The following is a 12478-nucleotide window of genomic DNA, read 5'->3' as shown; positions in this document are numbered from 1 at the left end:
AACCTCAAACAGGACCCATCTCTGCTTGCAATGGTTGACTAATGTTGTAACTTGAATATTCTACAAAACGTTTTAGTCTTATTTTCCCTGCCCCAACTTTTTTGAGTGTGTTGCAGTCATCAGATTTAAAATATCTTAATATCTAGATAAAATGCACTTTTTAAGTTGATTAATAGTTCAAAAACCAAAAATAAGATCACTGTTGTGTTCCATTTACAATGAATATATTTGTAGTTTATCTTTCTAAATGTATAAAAGAAAGCAGTAGAAATATGCATTACATTTACATTTTCGGCATTTAGCAGACACTCTTCAATAAGAATAAGAAGAAATTAATAAGAGCATTAGTAAGTAAGTACAAGTCAGTTTAAGTGCTTAGTAAATAGGTGAGGTTTTAATCGTTTTTTAAAGACAGCAAGAGACTCAGATGTTCGAACAGACAGAGGAAGTTCGTTCCACCACTTGGGTGCTAGAACAGAGAAGAGCCTTGATGCTTGTCTTCCTCGAGTCCTGGGTGGAGGATCAATTCGAGCAAGACTAGTGGCTCGGAGGTTGCGTGGTACAGAGCGGGCTTTGATTAGACCTCAGAGGTAGCTTGGTCCTGGTCCATTTTTGGATTTGAAGGCGAGCATCAGTGTTTTAAACTAAATGCGGGCAGCTACAGGAAGCCAGTGAAGAGAACGCAGCAGTGGGGTGATGTGGCAGTGTTTAGGTTGGTTAAAAACCAGATGGGCAGCTGCATTTTTAATTAGCTGTAAGGGTTTAATAGTGAACATAGGAGCACCTGCCAGGAGGGAGTTGCAGTAGTCCAACCGTGAGATTACAAGTGACTGCACAAGAATCTGAGTGGCTTCCATGGAGAGAAATGTCCAAATCTTCCTGATGTCGTAGAGGAGGAACCGGCACGATCTTGTCATGCTGGCTACATGAGGAGAGAAGGTCAGCTGGTTATCCAGGACGACACCAAGGCTTCTTACATTATCAGATTGTCTGATCTGGGAAATGACTAGGTCCTGGGTTGGAGATTGATCTCCAGGAATAAGTTACAGCTCTGTCTTGATGGGATTGAGTTTTAGATGATGAGCTGACATTTTGGTTTTTGGCTTGGCCACCTAATTCTTATTATGATAAACTGGTGATCTAGTCCAAATGCAAACTTTTTTATCTATTTTTTTTTTTTTTTGCACAAAACAACAACTTGTTTAACCCAGGTTTAAAACATAGATCATATTTAAAGTATTATTCTTCCAAAAAAGCATAATTGGGCTAATGGTTCTCTTTTTTATGTCTTGCAGCACTGTTACAGAACTACACTGGCATCTCAAAGAAATGCGGCTCATTAGGTATAGATTGAAGTTGGTGGTAGCATCGTTTAATTGCTTCTGAAAAGCAAAGTATAACCACATAGGAACTGTATGTAAAGCTTACATTTCACTGTAGGTTACCTTCTCCTTCACACTCACCCCCCGGTGGTAGCTGCCTATTTTTTCCCCACTCATAAATCTTTGGTGATAAAGATGGCGTGGCTGCTCACACTACTTGCCATTTGCATCAAAGATAGAGGACGCATTTGAGGCAGGAATATGAAATGAGGTCATTATAGAAACAATTCTGTAGCAAATATCTGTTTCAGTCAGAGGATGTGGATGTTATATGCGTTGCACCGGGAATGAAAATGAATTGGCGTAACAGACGTGGCCACATGAAGCTGATTTATAGGATTGGGAGAATTCATCAAAACATTTAGATTACAAAGATTAAAGTGCATGGCAGTGAGAAAGGCATTCAATATCAACCTCACTACTTAATATGGAGAACTGATAGCTTCCCCATGGTGCAGGCATTTACATATCAAACCAGGCAAAAAAGATGAACTTGGACACAAGCTGGCATAGCATACATCTGAATGAGGCTCAATATTGAGGTTATAACAGTATTATTATATGTTACTATGTAGTTTCAATTGCCATGGCATATTACTAGCAGGTGAAACTACAGTATAATGACATAAAATATTTAATTAAAGCTGGCAAGATGAGAATATGTACCGGTATTATAATACAGACAAGAACTGGTATGACCACATGACATTTAGATTTCTGACATGCTTGTGTTACTGTAATATATGATAATGTGTTAACCAATTCTCAAACTCAATGACTATTTTCTAGGCAGTGCTAATTAAATAAATAAATCTGTTTGATAGAAAGAGAAAAGGGAGAGGTAAGAGAGAGAGAGAGATCTCAGTGGGCTAAGGGGTCACTGGAGGGCCTTATGGGTATTCAGGGGGCTTTGGAGGCAGAGTGAGATGGCAGAAAATAAAGGCCACCTCAGAGTATATCTATATTCTGTAGGCTCTTGGGCTTAATGGATTTTGGGAGGAGGAGGTAACTCAAGAACTTCAAGAACCTCGCATAGATCCTCTCTCTGATCACACAAAAACACTTGTGCACTGGGTATATTCGACAATGATGTAGTTTTACATTTGGCAACCTTCTTTTTAAACCTATCTTAGTAAAATCTAAATCTGATCTCCATAACACATAAAAAAATATATATTTTTTATTATTTTATTTATAGCACTTTCAGCTGGGATGCATGGGCTATGCTGTGTTTTGGTCATGTTTTAGGTTAAATCAGCTAAGGCAGGGGTGTCAAACTCATTTTCACCGAGGGCCACATCTGCATTATGGTGGCCCTCAAAGTGCCGATTGTAACGTATTCTGCTGTGATTGCAGTCTGCCTTTTAATTCTTTTTTTGTTCTGTTTAAAATGCAGTTTTAAGTTCTGGACTCTGGAAGCAGGGTTATTAAGAGCACAACCTCTAATAAGCATCCCCACAGGATTGAACAACCAACTGAAGAGGCAATTGCTCCCTGCACCTGCTGCCACTTGCAAATTGCTTAAAATAGTACAGCACTACATGTACTATTGAACATACAGAAGGAAAGCAAGAAACTGCGTTTAGAGAATAGCTCCCTTCTAACATTAAGTGATGCAACAAAGTGGTCTCCTTTGATTAAAGTTATTATCTATACTACTACCACCACTACTACTAGTAATAATAAAGTAAAAATAATTAGAAAGAAAAATAGGAAGATAAATTTCCTTTTGTACATCTGCATTTTAAATTAGTAGGGGAGCACCGGCCAGGAGGGAGGCAGTAGTCACGCCTCAAGATAATAAGTGACTGGACAAAAATAAGAGTGGCTTCCATAGATAGAAATGTAGAGAAGGAACTGGCATGATCTTGTCATGTTAGCTACATGAGCAGAGAAAGATAGCTGGCTATCCAGGACAACACCAAGGTTGAGTACATTGTCATATGGTTTGATCTGGTAGTTATTAAGAAAGATGACTAGGTCTTGGCTTGGAGACTGACCATTCAAGAAGTTTGGATAGAAAAGAGAGGAATGATACTGGTCTGTAGTTGTGCATGTTGGTGGTGCCTGGTATAGGTTTCCTAAAAAGGGCGATAACCTGTGCCTTCTTAAAAGCTGTAGGCAGACTACCTGATTTTAAGGAGTTGTTGATGATTGGTGTGATAAAGAGGAGAAGGTCTTGTGAGATTTCTTAGGGACAATAGATAGGACAGGATCAAGTGGTGTAGTGAGGTTGCTGGATAAAAGTAGCTGTGCCACTTTGTCTGTGGTAAGTAGGGAGAAGCTGGTGAGTGAGTAATGGGGTTGATGATCAGTTGAAATTATGGCAGTCAAAGAAAAGGACTGGTGGATCTGTAGAAGACTGCTTAAGCTTTGCGTGGTAGAATGATGTTTTTTTGTGCAGCAGTCACATCAGATGAGAACTTGGACAGAAAAGAGAGGTAGGAGAGAACATCAATGTAAAGTTTAGACTTCTTTCACTTTCTCTCAGTTGCTCTTAATTCTCGTCTGTTGCTGTGAAATGCATCTAAAAAGCCAAAGGAGCGGGTGGGAACGTTTTCCTCGTTTGAGAGAGAGAGAACAGAGCTAAACAAGTGATAAGGAAATAGAGGAAAAGTAAGATATTATTACAAGTGTTGAGTGTTTGGTTTTACTAGAAAGTTAAAATGTTATAGATCAGAGAAGAAGATGTGGGCCAGTATAAAGAGTGTATGTGGGGTCGGAAATGAGAAGCATTGGAAGATGAAGGGAGAAGGACACAAAGTGATGGTCAGAGAGGTGAAGTGGGGTGACAGTGAGGTCAAAAGCTGAGGATGATCAGCTGAAGACCAGGTTCAGATTGCGTCCTTTGTCTGCCAGAGGGCTGTTGTTGAAGAGAGGGTCAACAGATGAAAGGAGAGGGAAAATGCAATAAGATTGGTGCTTACAGGAGGTCTATCTGCCCAGAAGAGACTTCCGATATCCATATACAGCTTTTCGATGAAGTCTTCTAATGAGCTAGGTGGCCTATAGACAACTATAATGTGAGGGGTTATTGGGAAGGTAACAGTAACGGCATGAAATTTAAAGGATTATATATTAAGATGTGGAAGGTTAACTGGGGTAAAGTGCAATTTTTTTGACCAAGAGCAACCCTGCCAGATCCTCTCAGTCTATGAGAGATGGTGTAGGCAGAGGATAAGGCTGTCAGTGTAGCTGAGTTTTCTGTAATAACCCATGACTCAGTCAGTGCCGGGAAGTCAAGCGAGTAAAATGATCCAAAGGCTGGGATGAAGTCAGATTTTTGGACAGCTGATTGACAATTCCAGAGCCCACCGCTCTTTGATACTGAGGTAATAGTTGGGGGTAAATGAGGTTACTGGCATTACTAGCACATGCTGGCATGGAGATTATCGACAAGGAAAAATAAACTGATTTATTTACTGCTTACCCACAAGTTGCTGAAAGGGTTGGTTGATTGCTGTTTTTTATTAGAAACTAATAGCTTGTGCACAAGACTGGGAACTTAGTCTTAGATCTGTGTTCTACAGACACTCAGATATTAAATTTATATGAGGTTAAGCCCTGTTCTCAATCGACAGCTTGGGATGAGAAACTAGTTCTAACAATAGACATCTGAAACCAACATATCAACGGAGTCCCTCCACAAATTGACCACATAAATTACTTCAAGCAAGAGGTCTAACTTAAGAGTTGCTTTAGTTACCTACACAGTTAGATTCTAGCACAAGCTAGAGCAGAAAGTATACTTAAACAAGATGCCTACCTTAACCAGCAGTAAAATTGTAAACAAATGGAAGACACCAGCAGTACACCAGTGTTGATGCATGTAACATGTCGGTTGTAAACTAAAAAATTTTCTGCTTATTAGTTATTATGTCATAATTTTGCCAGACTATATCTATTTGCCAGTCTTATAACTCTGTTTACCAAGTTAGATTTAAGGTGGTTTACTTCACAATTCCATCTTAAAAGGAAATGCTATCATTGCAAATGTGACAATGTTAATAACCTGGAAGGCAAATACAGTGGTACCTTGTAACTCAACGTCCCCTAAACTCAAAATCCTTGAAAATTGACACCCTTCGTAGAGTAATTTGTACCCTTAAACTCAGTGTTTACCTTAAACACATTGTGTTTAACTTTTTTTTATTTGTTTATTTAATTTCAAATTAACAATGAACCGCCAAATCATTTAGCGCTTGGCTCGAGTGGTGCAGTATATTTGTGTGGACTAACTGTCAAATTCACTCTGAAAGCTCCACATGTATCTGTGTTTAGCTGGATTTTTCTCCTGTTTCACTTTTAAACTTGTGTTATAGCTCAGGGCTCTGAAAAAAAATTAAGAATCAGCTTTTCAGAGTGTCTAAAACGCTTATCGGGAAAAAAAGCCTAATGTGACTTAATGCATTAAAAAAACGACACAGAAACACGAAACCCTTCTTAATTATTACTGCTCATAAGTTCTCTCCAGTAATAAATTCCCTCACTCATTATTTTAGTACAATAAGTCACGTTAAGTTTTGTGCACCACTACATTCCATCGGAAATAACAGCGCAGCCGTCACAAAAGGTATTTTGCTGCTTCTTATGTGAATGCATAAGAAGCATAAGAAAACAATAAAATGTAAAGTGCAGATTTTATAGTATTTTTTAATTGATTTTGAGTGTTTAGATTTTGGTTTTTTAAATATTATATTTGTGTTATTTTCAGTGTATAAGTGTTAAAAACAACCCCATCATTTTACATTAGCCTAAAACATATGCAGTTCCACGAGACCATGAAATGCATTAACAGGTTTTCCGTACATACTTATGTTAAAAAAAATAACTTGAAACTCAACACCTTTTAAACTCAGTGCCAGTCTCAGAAATAACTGAAGTTCAGTTTCAATGTAGCGCTGTACAGGCTTTTTTCACAGGACCACCACCACAGGGTGAAAATAATTAATAATTATTATAATTAAACAAAAAGTGTTTAGCGTAGCAACTTGAAGGATGTAAGGAGAGAAATTTTATATATCAATTAGGCCATAAAGCCTTAAAATGCTGTTAAGAAAGAAAAGCTAAAGCCTGGGGAATAATGATGTAAAGTATAGTGAGCAGCTGTACTGAGACTCACTGGGGCTGCAGGTATTGTATAATAAGCTTGATGAAGGGATAAACAAAAACTCTTTCATCAGCATGCAATATGGTAGAGCACTGATCATACCATCTTTCAACATTGTTTTTTATGTCTTGTCATATGAGTACATAGTTGCTTATAGTTAAATTTATACTACTACTAATAATAACATTGAAAAAAATAACTATTGTATTGCAACTGTTCTTGCCCACTGATGTTTTCCTAGGAATTAGTTTCCAGCCCCTAACTGTCACTTATCCAGCCCATGTGTGCTTCTGAGCTCCTAGAACTCATGCACACCTGCCACGCCCACCTCTTTCCAAGAAGCACAGGCTGAAGCCAACGCCCCTCATTGTGATTTAAGAAGGCAGCTGGGGACCATTCACTGGAGACTATTTTGATTTGAATTTGCCTTTGCCTTGAAATTGACTTTGCTACTGACTCTGATTTGATTAGTTTGGTTTGTTTGGTCTGTTTACTCCTGTTTATTCCCCTTTGCTTCTGTTTGCCCGGTTTGCTCATATTTGTCAGGTTTGTTTCTTGTTAGTCCATGCTTCTTGTTCAAGTCTTGTTTAGTTCATGTCTTGTCTTAGTCAAGTTCATGTTTAGCATTGTTCATGTATGTTTAGATTAGCATTTAGCTTAGTGTTTAGTATTAGCCTTTAGATAAGCTTTGGCATTGTTCGTGTTTAGAGCAGCTTAGCATTTAGCATAGGTCTTGTTTGAGTATCTTATCTTGTTTAAACCTGACGTGTGTCACTTTGTCTTGTCTTTTGTTATTATTAAATCATTGTAATCCATGTCTGCTTGTGTGTCCACCCCCTCTGTCTTGTCTAGCCCATATCGTTACACTAATAATTCATACTTTACAATGCAAAGAGATATCTTTGCATATTATGGATGGTACATGTTCCCAAGCTAAACAATAGTAAAGCTGAATGTTATGAATATCTCATTTGGGAATATTCATATATTATTCCTACACATCAGTTTTGTTTTGTTTTTCTTTTTCTCTTGCATGTTTAGTATTGCACACAAATCCATTTAAACTGTGGGTTTAGTTAATTTGTGTCTGTGGGAATTGGTGCACATTTAGTAAAGAGAGCATTTGGAGGGTCCAGCATCTTTGCTGGACAAGATGCCTTGGCTTACAGTTGACTTTCCAATTAATCCTAATGGTGTTTAATGAGGTTAAGTTTAGGGCTATGTGCAGGCTTACTCAACCATGTCTTTATGTACCTTGCTTTGTGCATGGGTGCACAGTCAAAAATATATAATGTATTTAATGCCTAGTTCACACTACACATTTTATGCCCTGATTTTCGCTCGCCTACTGGTCGCCGCCAGATGTGGCAGCTCGGGAGCAACTCGGCGTTCGCTCAGCGATCGAAACTCGGCTCTCAATCGCTCTGAGGAGAGATTTCTAGCATGTTTAATATCTGAATCAGTCGGTTGCGACTGGCAATGAGTGTGGTAAGGGGGATAATATAGTTTCTATCAAAATACATCGGCAAACACACAAGCTTTACAATATTTGTGAACTTATCGTCCACGCCAAACCATAATACCAACACTGCATTACAAAAAATATTTATTAACCTCCAACTCGCTACAGAACAAAACAATCCCTGCTGGTCGCATTGCCAAATCCACTCAGATTCATTTATTTTTTCTCTTAGTTTTTACGCTGCACATCAGCTCACAAACAACTTTGATTGCTCGCTACTTGTTGACATGCATTCGGACGTGGTATCATAAGACTCCTCTTCACTTCTTGCGTTTGTTTTTGTGACAAAACGTAGTTTGGGAGACCAGAGAAGCTCGCCTGCGATTCCAGTTGGTGATAGATGGTGTAGTGTGAAACCCCCTATCGCTGATCAGTCGTGTAGTGTGAAATACACACCGACTTGAAAGACTCCTGATTACAAGAGATCCAGTTGTGTAGTGTGTACAACGACCTGACGACTTGGAAAGTCGTGTAGTGTGAACTTGGCATTATATAACTGAGTTTATACACTCTGTGTCACTAAGAAACCTAACCTTAATAATAAACATAATTGTCCACATACTTCTGCTTATGAAGTTGCCACAATATAAGTTCTAAATAAAAAAAAAAAAGTTTGTTGATTGCTAAACTAAGGCAATGAATTATGAATATGTTGGTACAGTTTATAAACTCTAAGGGTTGGTTTCACAGACAGGGATTAAGCCTAGTCCTAGACTACACAGCATTTTGAATGGAGATTCTCCATTTAAAGCAAAATGTAGTCATTGACTAGCCTTAATCCCTGTCTGGGAAACCAACCCTAAGAGTATAGTTCACTAAACCCCTAAACAATTATGTAACTGCTAATGCTATCAAAATTCTCCAGTTTATCCTGATTAGTATGTGAAATACTAAGGCCAAACTATGACATGGCAAAAAACATTGTTCTCACTCACTAATTTACACCTACTGGCGGTTTTTCAACACATGTATCCCCAGGACCAGGTCTGCTGTAATACGGTGTAAAAATAAACAGTCTGGAAATCATCAGTCTTGCAGATGAACACCAAGCTGAAAGTCTACAAATTAAATGTCCGCTCAGTTCTCCTATATGCCTCAGAAACCTGGAGAACCAACAAGAAGATAGAGAGCCGACTCAGAGGCTTGGCAATGCCTCCGTAGAATGCTCAGAATCCACTGGGAACAGCATATCACCAACAAGGAAATAAGCAGACGCACAGGCATCAACAACATTGTAGACAAGGTGAAGCAGAGACATTGGAGATGGCTGGGCCACGTCCTACAGATGAGCAAGATCAGACATCCACATGCTGCACTCAGATGGGCACCACCAGGGAAGAGGAAGAGAGGTAGGCCATTGAGCACATGGCGGAGAACGTTGGAGAAGGAGATGGCAGCGGAAGGCAAGAACTATACCCTGGCTTGCCCAAGACCACGATGGCTGGAGAAGATAATATGTTGGCGCCTTGTGCTCCAGCCGGGGCGAAGAGGATTAACAAATATTTAAAAAAATATTATGTAATGCTTTACTTGAACTTCATATGAATATGTGGTATGACAGGTTAATGACATAGTTATGTCAGTGTAATGATGAAGGGTTAAGGTGTAACCATATATTGACGCTGGAATCACAGAATTAATGTCACAGCCTGATAGAAAAACAATAGAGGTTTCAAGATGAATGCCAGGACTTAGAGCATAGATCATCTTAGAAGCAAAACCATCCGCTATTTAAAATTAACTACAACCGGTGGTATCTACAATAAATACATGAATACATTCTACCACCTGAGACAGAATTCAATATGATACCATACAGCATTAAGACCAAACACTCTACAACATGAGCTAACCAGCTGCTTAAGGAGGCATGCAGTACAGGTTGCAAACCCATGACATTCTTGCTGTGAGGCGACAGTGCTACCCACTGAGCCACCTTGCCACCCAGGTGATGGACTTTATCCTCTGAAAGAATTCAAAAGGTCACATGTATCTGTGATTTAGTTTCTTTAGATTCTCCAGGCAGAGAAAAGCCCCTAGTGGATAGCCAGACACATTGCCCTAGCCACCTCTCAGACTGGCATTCGAAAGGAGACATACCCAATGATGAATGTTATAGGGCATATTCTTTCCAGAGCAGGTCCTTGGGCCACACATTCTGTAGTTCACCTTTCACATTTTTTTTAAATAATGGATGTTGGATTCTTTACTCCTGAGAGTAAAAGAACCACCCTTTAATGCCAAGTTCAAAAGCTAGCATCTGACATTGTATGGGCCATATTGGGCTAATTGGTGCTTGGAAATCATATTATTATAATTATTACTACGATTATCATTATTAGTATTATTATGATTACTATTGTTTTTTATTATTATTATTATTTTTATCTTAGACTATACACCGATCAACCATAACATTAAAACCACCTCCTTGTTTCTACACTCACTGTCCATTTTATCAGCTCCACTTACCATATAGAAGCACTTTGTAGTTCTACAATTACTGACTGTAGTCCATCTGTTTCTCTGCATGCTTTGTTAGCCTCCTTTCATGCTGTTTTTTAATGGTCAGGACTCTCCCAGGACACACACCCCATAGGCAGCGTCCTGTGACCACTGATGAAGGTCTAGAAGATGACCAACTCAAACAGCAGCAATAGATGAGCGATCGTCTCTGACTTTACATCTACAAGGTTGACCAACTAGGTAGGAGAGTCTAATAGAGTGGACAGTGAGTGGACACGGTATTTAAAACTCCGGCATCACTGCTGTGTTTAATCTACTCATACCAGCACAACACACACTAACACACCACCATTTACGTACATTTACATTTTCAGCATTTAGCAGACGCTTTTATCCAAAGCGACTTACACAATGAGCAATTGAGGGTTAAGGGCCTTGCTCAGGGACCCAACAGTGGCAACTTGGTGGAGGCGGGGCTTGAACCGGCAACCTTCTGTTTACTAGTCCAGTACCTTAACCACTGAGCTATCACTGGCCACCACCACCATGTCATACTGAGAATCATCCACCACCTAAATAATACCTGCTCTGTGGTGGTCCTGTGGGGGTCCTGACCATTGAAGAACAAAGTAAAAGCATGTTAAAAAAGCATGCAGAGAAATAGATGGACTACAGTCAGTAATTGTAGAACTACAAAGTGCTTCTATATGGTAAGTGGAGCTGATAAAATGGACAGTGAGTGTAGAAACAAGGAGGTGGTTCTAATGTTATGGCTGATCGGTGTATCTAGGCATGCTATGAGGACTATTATAACATTTCAAAATAATGAATGCCATGTTGCCATGATGGACACATTACAAGACATTAGTTAAACTTTACATGTATTTTATTACATAAACAATTCTGGGCACTGTTAGTAAATCAGCCTCAGAGTATTTCCCAACAGTTTGAAAAAAGAGTGGAATGGTCTGCACTTTCACAGACAGCCTCAAATCTGTGTGAGTGCAGCTGAGTCTTTGATGGACTTGTTAACAGTAGCTGTCTATTCACTCTCTGAATAAGTAGAAAAAGAAGAACACTTCTTTGCATCTGGCCAAGGGTCTCGTACCATGACAGACAAGCACTCTCCAGATCAATAGTAGACTGAATCTTCACTCCTCGTCTCTTGCAGAGAGTGCTATTAGATCAATGTCTGCAGTCTCACAATAACAGAGTGATTCACAGCTTTTAGTGAAGGCAAGAAGGCGTTCATGTTAAAATGGAGAAACCACAAATGATTTTAAATTGTGTTGTGTTAGTGGTTGAGGTGAAGTTACCATTTGTATGTGACTCTGATAGTTGGCTGTGAGCTTCATAAGGGGGTAGGAGGCAGCATGCTTCATGGGAAGATCAAATGAAATCAGCCAAGACAACAGAAAAAGAATTGGGAACCTTCACAAGTCTGGTATAGTCATATGAGCAATTTTTAAATCCTTGAAGGTACCATGTTTACGTTCAACAATAATATATGGAATCATACAGCCATCATATACACCAACCAGACATAACATTATGACCACTGACAGGTGAAGTGAATAACACTGATTATCACATCATGGCACCTGTTATTGGGTGGGATATATTAGGCAGCAAGTAAACATTTTATCCTCAAAGTTGATGTGTTAGAGGCAGGAAAAATGGGCAAGTGTAAGGATTTAAGCAAAATTTGTGATGGCTAGACGACTGGGTCAGAGCATCTCCAAAACTGCAGCTCTTGTGGGGTGTTGCCAGTCTGCAGTCGTCAATATCTACCAAAAATGGTCCAAGGAAGGAACAGTGGTAAACCAACGTCAGGGTCACGGCCAGCCAAGGCTCATTGATGCACGTGGGGAGCGAAGGCTGGCCCGTGTTGTCTGATCCAACAAATTGCTGAAGAAGGTAATGCTGGTTCTGATAGAAAGGTGTCAGAATACACAGTGCATCACAGTTTGTTGTGTATGTGGCTGCATAGCCGCAGAC

This window comes from Trichomycterus rosablanca, chromosome 8 (genome assembly GCF_030014385.1).
Source record: "Trichomycterus rosablanca isolate fTriRos1 chromosome 8, fTriRos1.hap1, whole genome shotgun sequence".
NCBI lineage: Eukaryota > Metazoa > Chordata > Actinopteri > Siluriformes > Trichomycteridae > Trichomycterus > Trichomycterus rosablanca.
This window is presented reverse-complemented; position numbering follows the sequence as displayed.